The sequence below is a fragment of the Eulemur rufifrons genome, chromosome 19 (assembly GCF_041146395.1).
Source record: "Eulemur rufifrons isolate Redbay chromosome 19, OSU_ERuf_1, whole genome shotgun sequence".
Taxonomy (NCBI): Eukaryota; Metazoa; Chordata; class Mammalia; order Primates; family Lemuridae; genus Eulemur; species Eulemur rufifrons.
In genome coordinates this window covers 52,944,640-52,957,762 of record NC_091001.1, presented here as the reverse complement: position 1 = coordinate 52,957,762, position 13,123 = coordinate 52,944,640, and the positions used below count along the sequence as shown (strand labels likewise).

The following is a 13,123-nucleotide window of genomic DNA, read 5'->3' as shown; positions in this document are numbered from 1 at the left end:
ACAATTTGAATCCAAAATCATATCAGAAAATGTGATAACTCATTCGAGTAGTGCTCTAGCTTTTCCTTTATAAAGGTTGTGGCAAGGTAATTGGTAATTCAGCTATTTCCTCATGCCTCATTTCCAATTCCTGCTGTCATTTTACTAGATGAATTCTTTTGTTCTCAGTGTTTATTCACTGCGAGTACACATTTTTTTTAAATCGTTACCAGAGCAATTTCAATCTTCTACCCTTCAATTAAAAAAAAAGTTTGCATTCCAATATTTCCTTTTATTCCCTATTTACTTTATTTGGGCCTCTAAGTCATTGTAAATGCTCCAGTAAATTTCGAGAAGATGATTGATAATTTCTGCATTTTGTTGAGTTTTGTTTTCTATTCAATACTTGATCATTTCCAGTTTTCTTTAATAATCTTCTCGGGCACGTGAAACCAAATTGTTGTTCACTTTTCCCTTAAAGCATTTGGCTTTTTCTCAAGTTTTTGGCTCTAAAATAAAGTGCCTGTAGTCATTTTCCTGTTAAGCTTCTCAGTTTGGTGGTGTACTCATTCACTGTGTAATATACCCCCAACTTCGATCTCATCTATCACACTTGGCGCAGTGCTCAAATGGATGGGCTGCTTCGCCTATGGCCACGTTCCATACGCAGGAAACTGTGAAAGGAAACACTCTGCCACTACCTAGAGGAATTTGAAAGTGTTCCATAGCTATTATCTGAAATAATAACATGATTAATCCCCCATGGTGAGTGTTCTGACTTGGATGTAGGCCTCCCTGATTTTTATAAAGCATTTACTAATTTAGTGCTCTTGATTTTCTGAAAGATTTGTCGAATTAAACAGAGTTGCCTGTGCTTTTTCCTTAACTTCCACCTGAGGAAGTCATTTCTTATGGCAACTAAATTACAAATATGCTTCCTCTCAAAAATATTATACCATTTACATTGGCACGGCCTGGTTTTTGTCTTTCCCTACCTTTCATAACTTGGCAGTTTTCTGGTGTGCAGTTTCCGGCCATTATCTTTATATATAGATAGTTCAGTCATTGGTTGTTTCTTGCTTTGTTTTGCTGGAAGAGATCTTGAGAGAGACTGAGCGCTGCCCTTTGTCTTCAGGCGCATCCAAACAAAAGCAGGCCTCTTTGTGATTTCATTTCAGCATTGAGTCACTGTACGTGTGTTCCTGAATCAATGAATATTAAACAGGTGAGCATTTGTTAAAGGTTTCCTGTATGCCCACAGGAGGCCTTGCAGTGGTTGCTCCAGTGCCAGTACCAGATGTGACTCTCTCAACAGTATATCCAGCCATTTCTCCATCAACCATTGTCTTTTTACTAGTCTTGTAAATTTTAAGCCTTATTTGTTATCTATTGCTACTGATTTTATTTATCCCTTTTTTACGTATTTTGTTTTCAGAAAATGAAACTGATTTAAACATTAGCCAACATTAAAGCCTTAGGACAAATAAGGTGTAAACACAGTATTATACATACAAATTAGAAAGCTCACCAAATGCAAACAGAAAGGAGCTAGGACATGTGATTACCTGGAATATCTTCCAGCACTGGATTTTGAGAATTGACTTGAAAACCTTATATGCCAATTACTTGGAATTTCTTTATATTTGCAATAATAGTATTATATTGGGAATGCCATTTACCGAGTTGCATTCTTCTCAATATTAATTTGGAACCAAATTTCATGGATCTCAAGAAAAATTTAGGCTAAAATGGAGTTACAACAGAAAGGCAGGTTGTCCCTAGGCAAAATAGTGAAGCTGTAAAACTTTGTCTTCCAGGGTAATCGCCCTCACCTCCCTCCACTCCTGCCTACTCTTTTCTTTGGCAACTAGTTTAGGAACTCAATGCCTTTTTTCTTTCCCTTCACTACACAGAATGCCTACCTTTGTCAGACTCCTTGTTTGATCAAAAGCAATGTTCTTAGCACGCCTATCTCTTTTTCTTGAGAGTAAATTTTAGTGCAAATTGTCAGTTTGTAACTAATTCCAATAATCATTACCCTTTCTGGACAACATGATCTTCAGATGTTGAACTTGGGGGATTGCAACTGTCCCATAGGGCTGGTGAGGAAAATTCTTTCACTTGGTAAGGCTTGATTTTATTGTTCTTCATTGAGTGCCCCAGAAAAAAATCAGTATATTAAATATGAAATATCCGCTTTCAAATCAAAAGTGTAGGTTATATCTCAAACAAGAAGCAGTACAATTATTCAAAGTATGTGTGTAAACTACCAACACAGTTTTGCCATCTTAACAGTAGCTTTTTTATGCTGGCAGTAAAGAAGGCTGTAGACCTAGTGGCGATGAAATTACAAAAGGCATTTTTCATGGCTTGTTGAGAATTGAATATTTTTTCTTGTAAGATGTGGTCCAAAACCTGGAAAAAGTGGTAGTCATTTGGTGCAAGGTCTGGTTAACACAGTGGTTGACAGAGAGTTTCTAAGTCCAGTCTTTGTAGTTTGAGCAGCATTGTTTATGTGACATGTGGTTGAGCATTGTCTTGTAAGAGGATTGGCCTGTCTCTATTGACCAGTCTCAGCTGTTTAATCACAAGCATCCTCATCATTTCATCCAAATAGTTGTAGTAGACATCCACTGTAATCGATTGACTAGATTTTATGAAGCTGTAGTGGATAATAGCAGCACTGGACCACCAAACAGACACCGTTAGCTTTTTTTGATGAATATTTGGTTTTGGACTGTGTTTCAGCATTTTATCTTTATCCAGTCATTATGCTGATCACTTGTGATTGTCAAAAATAATCTCTTTTTTTATTACATGTAACAACACGTTGTAGAAATGGTTCACCTTTATGTCGTGACAGCAAAGAAAGGCAAGCTTCAAGATAATTTACTTTTGATGTTTGTTTAAATTATGTAGTACTCATCTATCCAGCATCTTTACCTTGTTGATTTGTTTTAAATGGTCTAATATTGTTGGAATAGTAACGTTAAACCTTGTTAATTTATGCATAGGTTGAGATGAATTCACTTCCATTACAGTTTTTCATTTATCATTATCCACCTGGGTCTCAGGTTGTCCGTGTGGCTCATTTTAAAGATTAAAACTACCAGAATGGAACTCTTTAAACCATCGACATAATGTGTATTCATTGGCCACATCTGTTCCAAACACTTTGTTTATATTTTGAGCTGTCTGTGTTGTATATTGATTTTACTACAGAACTCATATTTGAAAATAATATGAATTTTTGACTTATCTATGGTTGTACAAAAAGTATTCTAAAAAATTTGAAAGATAATCATAAGTGAAAATGTGCATTTGAAAGAATGAGAATGCATCTTTACAATAAAAATAAAACAATAAGTGTCAAAGTGAAATGTTACCGATATTAACTGTCAAATTTAGTACTTAAGGACATCGGCCGTTTCATACTTAATAACCTAATACTATCAGTGTACCTCTATATAATCCTTTTATTGCCAAATAGGAACCAATAAAACAATACTAACAGATATTCTTAGAATAGCTCCATCTATTTCTCTTTTTCAACCTCTGCCATAGGCCCGATGCAGTGGCTTATGCCTATACTCCTAGCACTCTGGGAGGCTGAGGTAGGAGGATCTTGGTATCTTGAAGTCAGGAGTTTGAGACCAGACTGAGCAAGAGCAAGACCCTGTTTCTACAAAAAAAAAAAAAAGAAAAAGAAAGAAAAAGAAAAGAAAAAGAAAAATTAGAATTAGCCAGGTGTGGTGGTGTGCACCTGTGGTCCCAGCTACTTGGGAGGTTGAGGCAAGAAGATCACTTGAGCCCAGGAATTTGAGGTTGCAGTAAGCTGTGATGATGCCACTGCACTCTAGCCCAGGTGACAGAGTAAGACTCTGTCTCAAAAAATAAACAGAAACCTGCCATAGAGCAGTCTTGCCATGAAGAATCCTTATATTTTCTTTTGGCATATGGGTATCTATGCATAAATAATACATATTATTACTTGGAATTTCATTAACATTATCATTAGTGGTATTAGAAATATCATTTACCAAAGTGCATTTTTCTAAACTTAACTAGTTCCATTCTTTGTAATTAGCTTATATAATTCCATTGGATGTACAAATTATCTATTTTCTTATTGTTGGACTTTTGGGGCATTTCCAGTGTTTGCCTGAAACACACAGCTGTAGTAAACAATCTTTTGTGCATATCTCCTTGTGGAAATGTGTGAGAATGTCTTGTGGGAATTTACCTAGAAGTAGAATTGTTAAATAATGCAGCCCATCAATAGGTATAAGTTCTGAAATTTTCTTTCCTGGGATAATAATAGCAATTTTTTCTTAAATCTTTGCCTTTTTTCTCTTATAGGCTGACTAAAAGTAGAATTGATGGGTTCTAGAGTATCTACCATTCACCTTTGCTGGTATGGCCAAGATATTCTCTAAAAGAGTTGTGACAATGTACACTCCTCCCAATAGTGTATAAGATTTCCTATTTCCAATATCTTTGCTAAATTTTGTCATGAGTTTGCAGATTTTTCCCCTAATTTATGGGTGCAAAATCATATTTACAGTTATTTTAATTTTCATTTCTTTTATTGCTATGCTCTTCATATTTTTATCAGCCATTTCGGCCTACTATTCTTTCATTTTCCTTATCTACTCTTTCATTGGGTTGATTCTTCTTCTTCTAAAAGAACTATTCTTATATTTTGTTACTCAGTCTTCATATTTTATGTATTTTTTTGGAAAGTCCTAGTCTGTGACTAATATTTTCATTTGATTGTACTTATTTTTATATAAAGTTTTAAAAAAAGTATAATTAATTTTATTTCTCTTTTTTTTATTTTATCTTTTGTGTGTCCTGTTTAAAATATTCTTTTCTATCCCAATATCACAAATATATATTTCTAAATATTTTCTAAATATTTAAAAGTTCTGATTTTACATTTAAGTCTATATCTGATTTTCATTTTGTGAATTAAAATCTAATGGTATAAATTTCTCTATTTATAGTCAATATTTGGCACTATTCAGTAAACTATCCATCCCCCATCTGTCATATGTCACATGAATGTATATAAGTTGAACTGCTTGAGGGCTCTTTAATTTTATTCTATTGGTCAATTTCTTTATATATACCACTTTGATTCAGTTACTGCAGCTTATTAATAAATATTGGTATCTGGACTATATTTCCATATTTAAAAATTTTCAGAATCATCTTGGCTTGTATTTATTGGTCCTTTTTTCCTTGATCAGAATTTTAGTATCATATTTCTCTGCAAGACAACTCTGTTGGGATTTTGATTGTAATTCCAATGAATTTATAGATTGATTTGTAAATAATTTACATCTTTAAAATATTGTATCTTAATCATCGTTAGGTATAGCTCTACATTTTTTCATGTTTTGTTTTGTGTATTTCAGTTGTTTTATAATTTCCTCCAAGTCCAAAGTATCTTCATCCTTTTTGTTAGTTTCATTCCTAGGGATTTATAGTTTTTGCTTGTTATGTTTTATTTTTACATGGCCAGTATGATTAACCATCTTTAAATGTTTATCTGTACATTAAATATTTTCTTAATACCTCAAGGAAATTATCAGAAACATGAGCTATCATGATGCACTTCAGTTTTGGTTGCATAGCGAAACAATACCTAATCTAATAGATCTACGTTCTGGAAGTTACTATGGACATTGCTTTTCTGTCTTCAGAAAATCATCACTTGCTCACATTTGCAATGATCTACCTTTGTCTTAACACTATTCTGAATATTGCTTGTCATTTCAATTTTACTAGTGGACCCAGGGATACCCTTTAACCAATTGTGATTAAGTATCTACTAGTTACAAGGCCTTAGAGGATTTGGCTGTAGACATAGCTTAAGTTCTGTTGACACTATCATCACCATAGCATACCTGACACATTAGATAGATAATTAGTAAGAGTATCATTCAACAATATCAGTAGTGTTATCATTAGAACATTAAAGATAAGTTATAAACTTTAATGGTAGGCCATGATCTATTACAAATAACATTTCAGTATTTGACTTTTACTGGAATTCTGGGTAACATAATCTTGAAAATTCCATGTTTATATTATTTGTTTAAAGGTTTTTATACTGACTCCATATGGATCTGTTTTCTCATTAAAGCAGAATTCCAATACAGTTTTATGTTTGGAATAACAATGAAATTTATAGATAGAATCAATCAGCTAACATAGGCAGGAAAATGACTGAATATTTCAGTCACTATTGAGTCTTCTAGAAGTGACTACTAGTGTTACCCAGTACAATAAGCTACTGGACGTTTGATACCTTAGCTTTGTTTGCTTATTGGACAACAGAGGTTCTACTAGCTTCTGGGCAATACCTCCCTACATATCTGTGCATGTATGCTGAAGAGCTGTCCTAAGTCTTCTGTGTGTCCCAGTGAGAGTGAAGCCATTAGATATAAAAGCTGAAGGATCCTTGCTACGTTCTGTACTGCAGAATTGAATCTCTTCATCTTTGACTCTCTCATCGTTGACTCACACACTGCAGCATCCACTGCTCGGTACTCCAGCACCATTTCTATTTGCTTCCATTGCTGATCTTCAGTTTCCCTGTTTCTTGTTTCTTCTGCCTCCTACCACTTTTGTCTTACTCCTCAGCCTTGCATGGAAGGAATGGCTTTTCACAGACAATTCCTATCAGTTATGTTTAATCTTTGGAGCATCAGATTCTCTTGGCAATATATCTCTCTTCCTCAGCATTTAGGGAAGCTTCTTTTCTGCTCCTTAAATTGATTACATATTAACCCTGATGACTTTTAGGTCAATAGTCATTAGAGAAGCTTGTAATTCTGGAAAGCTGGTCCCTGGATGTCTGAAATTTTACTGTGAGTGTGTGAATTTTAGTGGCATCTTCTCAATCTCTTGTGGAGCATCTTGGTGGCTGAATAATTTTTCAGTGTTCTAACAAGCAAAGTCGAGATGCAGAATGCACTAAAAAATATTTTACTTAAATGAAGAATTTCTCAGAAATGGGGTACATGTATCTCTCATTGTATTAGGTTTCTAGGGCTGCCATAACAAGTTACCACAAACCATGTGGCTTAAAACAACAGAGATTTATTTTTAACAGTTCTGGAGGCTAGAAGTCTGAAATCAATATGTTGGCAGGTCCATGCTTCCTTTGAAACCTGTAAAGAAGAATCCTTCCTTCACTATTTTTATTAGCTTCTGGTAGTTTGCTGCCAATTTTTGGTGTTCCTTGACTTGCAGCTTCAATACTTTAATCTCTGCCTCTGTCATCATATAGTGGTCTGCCCTTGTATTCTGTGTCTGGTCTCTTTTCTTTCCAATAGCACATCAGTCCTATTGGATCAGTGTACACCCTAATTCAGTATGACCTCATCCTAGCTTGATTACATCTGCAAAAGCCCTGTTTCCAAATAAGGTCATATTCATAGGTATTAGAGATTAGGACTTTGATATATCTTTTGGGAGACACAGTTCAACCCTTTTGAATCCACCCGTTGAATAATATCATGGGTCAGTGGTCTCTCACGTAGCACAATCACATAGGGATGGAGGTTGGTGATGCATTCTGTGATTTTTTTTGGATACATATGTGGAGGGGTGTCAGGAAAAAATGTTCTTTCTCCTTTTCTGTCTCTTTTGTTATCTTTTTACTCCCAAGCCCTCAAACACATACTCTCACTTTATAATTTACTGTTAGAAAGTAGAAAGAGTTATTTAAAAAATCAATGTTTGGAAATATAGTTTATAAATAGTTTTAGTCTATGGGGAAATAACCCAGCTCTTCCAAGACATCCCTGCTTTTATTGTTCAGACCTTTGTAATTTCCATACGTGGTTTATTTTATTTTTAGAAAATTGCCCAGTTTAAGCAAAAGAGAATAATGCTATGCAAGGTGATATTCTAAGATGTTTATGGTTGGAGCTGATTATGAATATTTATTATGATGATACTGGGCCAAGTCCTCTACACCAATTGGTCTTTCTCTGCTATCCAAAACAGTGAAAAAATAAGGTTGATTCTATTTATTAGAGTTATACAAAGTAAATGGATTACTACTTTTTAAATATCATAAAATAATAAAATGCATTTAATATTAAAAGTATACTCATTGTGCTCAGTTTAATATTTAATTGAGGATTTAATGAGTGCTGAGGAGTTATTGAAAGGACGTAATGAGTATATATTATTTGAAATAACTACAATTGTGTAGGCTAGCTTTCCACACCTCAGAGGAATACAGGAGCAGTTTAGGTCAGAGGAGAGTATACTGACCATAGAAAAAAGAATGTGGGGATGGGTGGGTAGAGAAAGCAGAGCAGACCTTTGGAAGCAGAAAGGATAGTGTTGTCTTTTAGTGAAAGCAGGAAGGTTTTCCATGATAGAGTGGAACATGATAAAGCAGTAAGAGGCTATGTCTGCATAAAAGATAAAGGAGTGATAATTGGTAGAATTATTTAAAACTAATTATTAGAGTTTTTGATTAAAGGTAAGCACATTCTCTGATTAGCAGTCATTATGGGTTTTAGTTCTCATGATTTGACTAAGTTGACAGTTTTTGCTCCTGCACATAGGATGAATAAAAAGTAAAAGATGAAACAAGAAACTGGAGAACTGACTGGGCACTCTTGTACGGTCTTAGGTGTTATATTAAGAGTTTTGGTTATGATAATGTCTTTGGGTTGGAGAAGATTGTGTAGTTATTTAAAACACTGATGAGATATTTTGACATGAATTACATTTAGATGAAAATAGAGTCATGTGTATGTTGATAGAATAGATTATCATTGATATGATAAGGTCATAGATGAATGATGAATGTTAGAGACTAGAAGCCAAAAGCATACTATTTGACATCTTTATTAGAAAAAATACTACTACAACTATTATTACTACTTGTGTTCTGCTGCCACCACTATTAGTATTACTACTTAATACCATTCATTATTGAGTATTTACTATGTACTAGCTATAAACTTGGCTAAGTTATTTATACATATTATTTCATTAATTTTTAGAATTAATTCTATTCTGAATACCAGTCCTTCTTTATTAAATGTAAATTATAATGATTCCTTTAATAAAAGTGTTTGTCAGTAACCTCTCTCATTTTTCTAGAACTGTCTTTAGTTTGCTCTCATTTAAAATAGTATTTTAGCTAGGTATAAAATTATAGTTTGCCAGTTATTTTCTTTCATCATGTTGACTATATTATGCCACCATCTCCTTGCTTCCATTTTGCTATTGAGAAGAATGCTGTCCATACAATTTGTTCATTATTTTGAAGCTGGTCTGTCTTTTCATTCTAGCCAAACTAAGACCTTTTCTTTGACCTTTGAATTCTTCAGTTTTACTATTAAGTTACCAAGTGTGGACTTCTTTTTATTTACCATGGTTTGTATGTGTTGGGCTTCCTGAATCACAGTATTTATGCATTATTTCAAATCTGGAAAATTCTCAGCCATTATCTCACAAAAACCAGCTCTTTTCTATTCTATTTATCCTTTTCTTTGCAACTCTGATTAGACTTATGCTAGAAAATTTCTCTATATTCTCAATGTATGTCTTTTTCTTACCGTTAATTTCTTTGACTATTTGTGCTTTTATTTTTTCTTTTGGTTAATTTGTCCAGATGTCTTCTAATTCACTGATTTTCTTCTTAGCTGTTTATTCTTCCCTTTGAAATTTAATTTATATTATTTTTAAACAAAGTCTATTTGGTTCAGAGTATCATGTCCTTAGTTCATGTTTCAAATCCTATTGCAGGTCTATAAATATTTTAAAATATTTATTTTATATTTTCTACCCTATACTTGCATTATGTGAAGTTCTCAGATCATGAATTCTGCCACTCAGCACATGTATAGTGCTTTCTATAATATTGAACTGTAAACCAATTTTTTACGAAACCTTATTTGAAAAAGTCCTATGCTTCCTTTGAGAAAGGATATGTTTTTCCTTTGGCCAGGGACTTGATAACACCTGAGACCTGAGACCATTTTTTAATAAATTCTCTGCTCTGTATTTCCCATTCTATTTGGGCAGTACAAAATTGTACTCTATAGATACATGATACAAACACATGAAGATAGCCCCATATGATAATAAGTTATTATTATCAGTTATAATTAAAGCCATCAATTTTTCCTATTTTTCCCCCCTGGGCTGAAACAACAAATTTCTTTACCACTTCTTGCCAGAGGGTACTTTTTGCTAGTTAATATTTTCACTGGCATAGCAATTTAAGAATCTAAATTTTATTGTGGGTGGACAAATTTAAGGTTCTATTTTTTTGTGAGGGTCAAGACATTGTCCTGTCCCTGTGTGGCCATTAAAACTCTAGCTTGTAAGTTATTAAGATTGCAAATAATTCTAAAGTTGACAATGCTTCAGAATCTGCTTACATTTTGATTTCAAGCTTGATAATTTCTTTTTCTTTTCTTTCTTTATTTTGGCTCAGAGATTTCCCTTCCATTTATAAAGATGTTTGCTATGCTTTACATGTTTTTCCAGGTGTTTTGGAGACTTTTTTATGCTATTCAGTCTTTCACATCCTCTCATTTAACCTTTAAAATAAACCTACTCATTTTACTGATGAGACTTAGATTAAGTAACCTGTACAAGATCAAACAAGGAAAAAATATGAGAACTAGGACTTAAACTCAAGAAATCTGAGCCCTGTTTTATCACTGGTATGTTTTCAGAGACTTAACACAATTATTTTAAGAACTTGTCTTACTGGTGATTTTTGTTATAATTTGCTAAAGGAATGTTAAATACTATTAGCATTCTTACTTTTATTCTTTGTTTCCAGCTGTAAAAGTTAATAAGCCTGAGATTTAGAGGAGCCCCAAGCTTCAAATGAAAAACGTTAGTAAATAATATCCAATTACATTTTTAAGAAGGTAGAAATTTAAAATGATTAACAAAAATCTGGCATGTGATGAAGTATTAGCTCTTTTTTTGTTGCTTCTTTTGGTCTTTTATTAGAGGGCATACATGTGCAAAATAGGTGCAAAGCAGACTAATCTCTATAGATGATTAATAATTTCTCATTCTGCTATTACGTGTGTTTGTTTTTGAAAACAATATGTGATTTTTGCATGCACAATCAGCAGTCCTTTAAATATATCTTCAATCTTAAACCTTAACTGAGACACCACAATGGAAATCATTATACTCTACAGACTACAAGAAAAGTCAGATTTTTTTTGTTGCTTTTCAACTGTTGGCTACCTTCAGGCTAAGAAGGTTCTAAAGTTGTCTCTAATTATGGAAAAAAAGAGTTGGGATTGATCACAATGTGATATCCATAATATTGCTATTTGAACATCTATGAATCAGGACGAGCACAAGTCCTTATGTGTCTGATTTTACAGTGAGAGATGATGGCTTCTTCCTTTGTATTTCCTGCTTTATATATCCCTTCATAATTTTATTTATTTCTGTAGTGTCCCAGTAGCTTAAAGTTATGGTGCATGAGAACATCATTTTAATATCTAGATTTTACTTAAAAGATTAGTTTTAAAAATATAGCCATAAAATACTTATGAACATGTGCATTTGCCGTTGGTGCTTTATCTATGTTTTTGTTATTGGTTTTTATTATTTTGGTTGGCATATAGCCATGTCTGTTATCTTAGAAATGGTTAAAATCCTAAATTCTATAGCCATTCTTTTGGTTAAAATCCTCATTCCATTATCTAATGTTTTGGGGGTTTTCTTGACTTTGGAAAATTAATTAGCTTTCCTGTGCCTCAGCCTCTATGTGTACAAATTGGGAATAGTACCTACCTCATAGGTTTTTTTATGAGGATTAAATGTAGTACTTAGAACAGTCTGGAACAGGGTAAGGACTATATTAGGGTGAACTATTATTACAACTGTTACTAGCATCCTCATTATTATAGTCAACATCATCATCATCATCATTCCATTGTGTTGTAGATTTTTCTACCAGCAGACCCTTAGCTTAGAGGTTCTCTTTGCATCAAGTTTACTAAGATCACAGACTTTCAAATCCAATAGCCTTAGATTCATATCCCAGGGCTGAAGCCAATTAGCTGTGTGACCTTGAACAAATTAATGAACTTTTCTGAGCTAAGTCATAGGTTCCCTCCCCACCATCTTTGAAATGGGCCTAATGTCATCTACTTCCCTGTAAGATCATGTATATAAAGTATTTAGCATTGTACCTGGTACCTACTAAGTACTTCATACATGACAGCTGTTACTGTTTTTTGCATCTAGAATTGGAAGGGGTCCCTTCTTTTTTTTTTTTTTCTTTTTTTTTTTTTTTTTTTTGAGACAGAGTCTCACTCTGTTGCCTGAGCTAGAGTGCTGTGGCATCAGCCTAGCTCACAGCAACCTCAAACTCCTGGGCTCAAGCAATCCTCTTGCCTCAGCCTCCCGAGTAGCTGGGACAACAGGCATGTGCCACCATACCGGGCTAATTTTATACACACACACACACACACACACACACACACACATATTTAGTTGTCCAGCTAATTTCTTTCTATTTTTTAGTAGAGACGGGGGTCTCACTCTTTCTCAGGCTAGTCTCGAACTCCTGAGCTCAAATTATCCACCCTCCTCGGCCTCCCAGAGTGCTAGGATTACAGGCATGAGCCACCGCACCTGACCAGTTTTGGCATTTCAACTTCTAGATTTCAATCAACCAACTGAAAAATCTGTTAGAGTCGCTCCAGCTAACACATTGATTTAGCAATCTCCACTTAGTAAACCCTTATAAATAAATTCAGCCTAATATGACTTTATATTTCTTCTAGCATGATCTCACACCTTTGGGATCCAGGTCCATACATTTCCCCTGGTTTCTGTCTACATAAATTGGCAACATCCTGAAGTTGTTTTGGTGTATGCAGTTGTTTTGGTGTGTATCATATCTTCTCACGGGTCATGCTTTGTACTTCACTCTCTGGAGCCTGTTTGGACTTGAGCCACCACGCCTGGCCAGAAGGGGTCCTTGAGATCATTATCACCTAGTGTCTAGGGAAGAGTGAAATGTGCTAAAAGTATCTAGAAGTGAGGAAGTAACATTGATTAACATAGAAGAGATTCACACAGATTAGAGCAAAACAGGTTTTTGCAATGCTGCCCT

At 34.2% G+C, this 13,123-nt stretch overlaps 1 protein-coding gene across 5 annotated transcripts in view; it reads left to right on the top strand.

The window, feature by feature from the left end:
* CTNNA2 (catenin alpha 2) overlaps nt 1-13,123 on the top strand; it is a 1,068,594-nt gene that overhangs the window by 294,983 nt on the left and 760,488 nt on the right. The gene's annotated exons all lie outside the window — the stretch shown is intronic.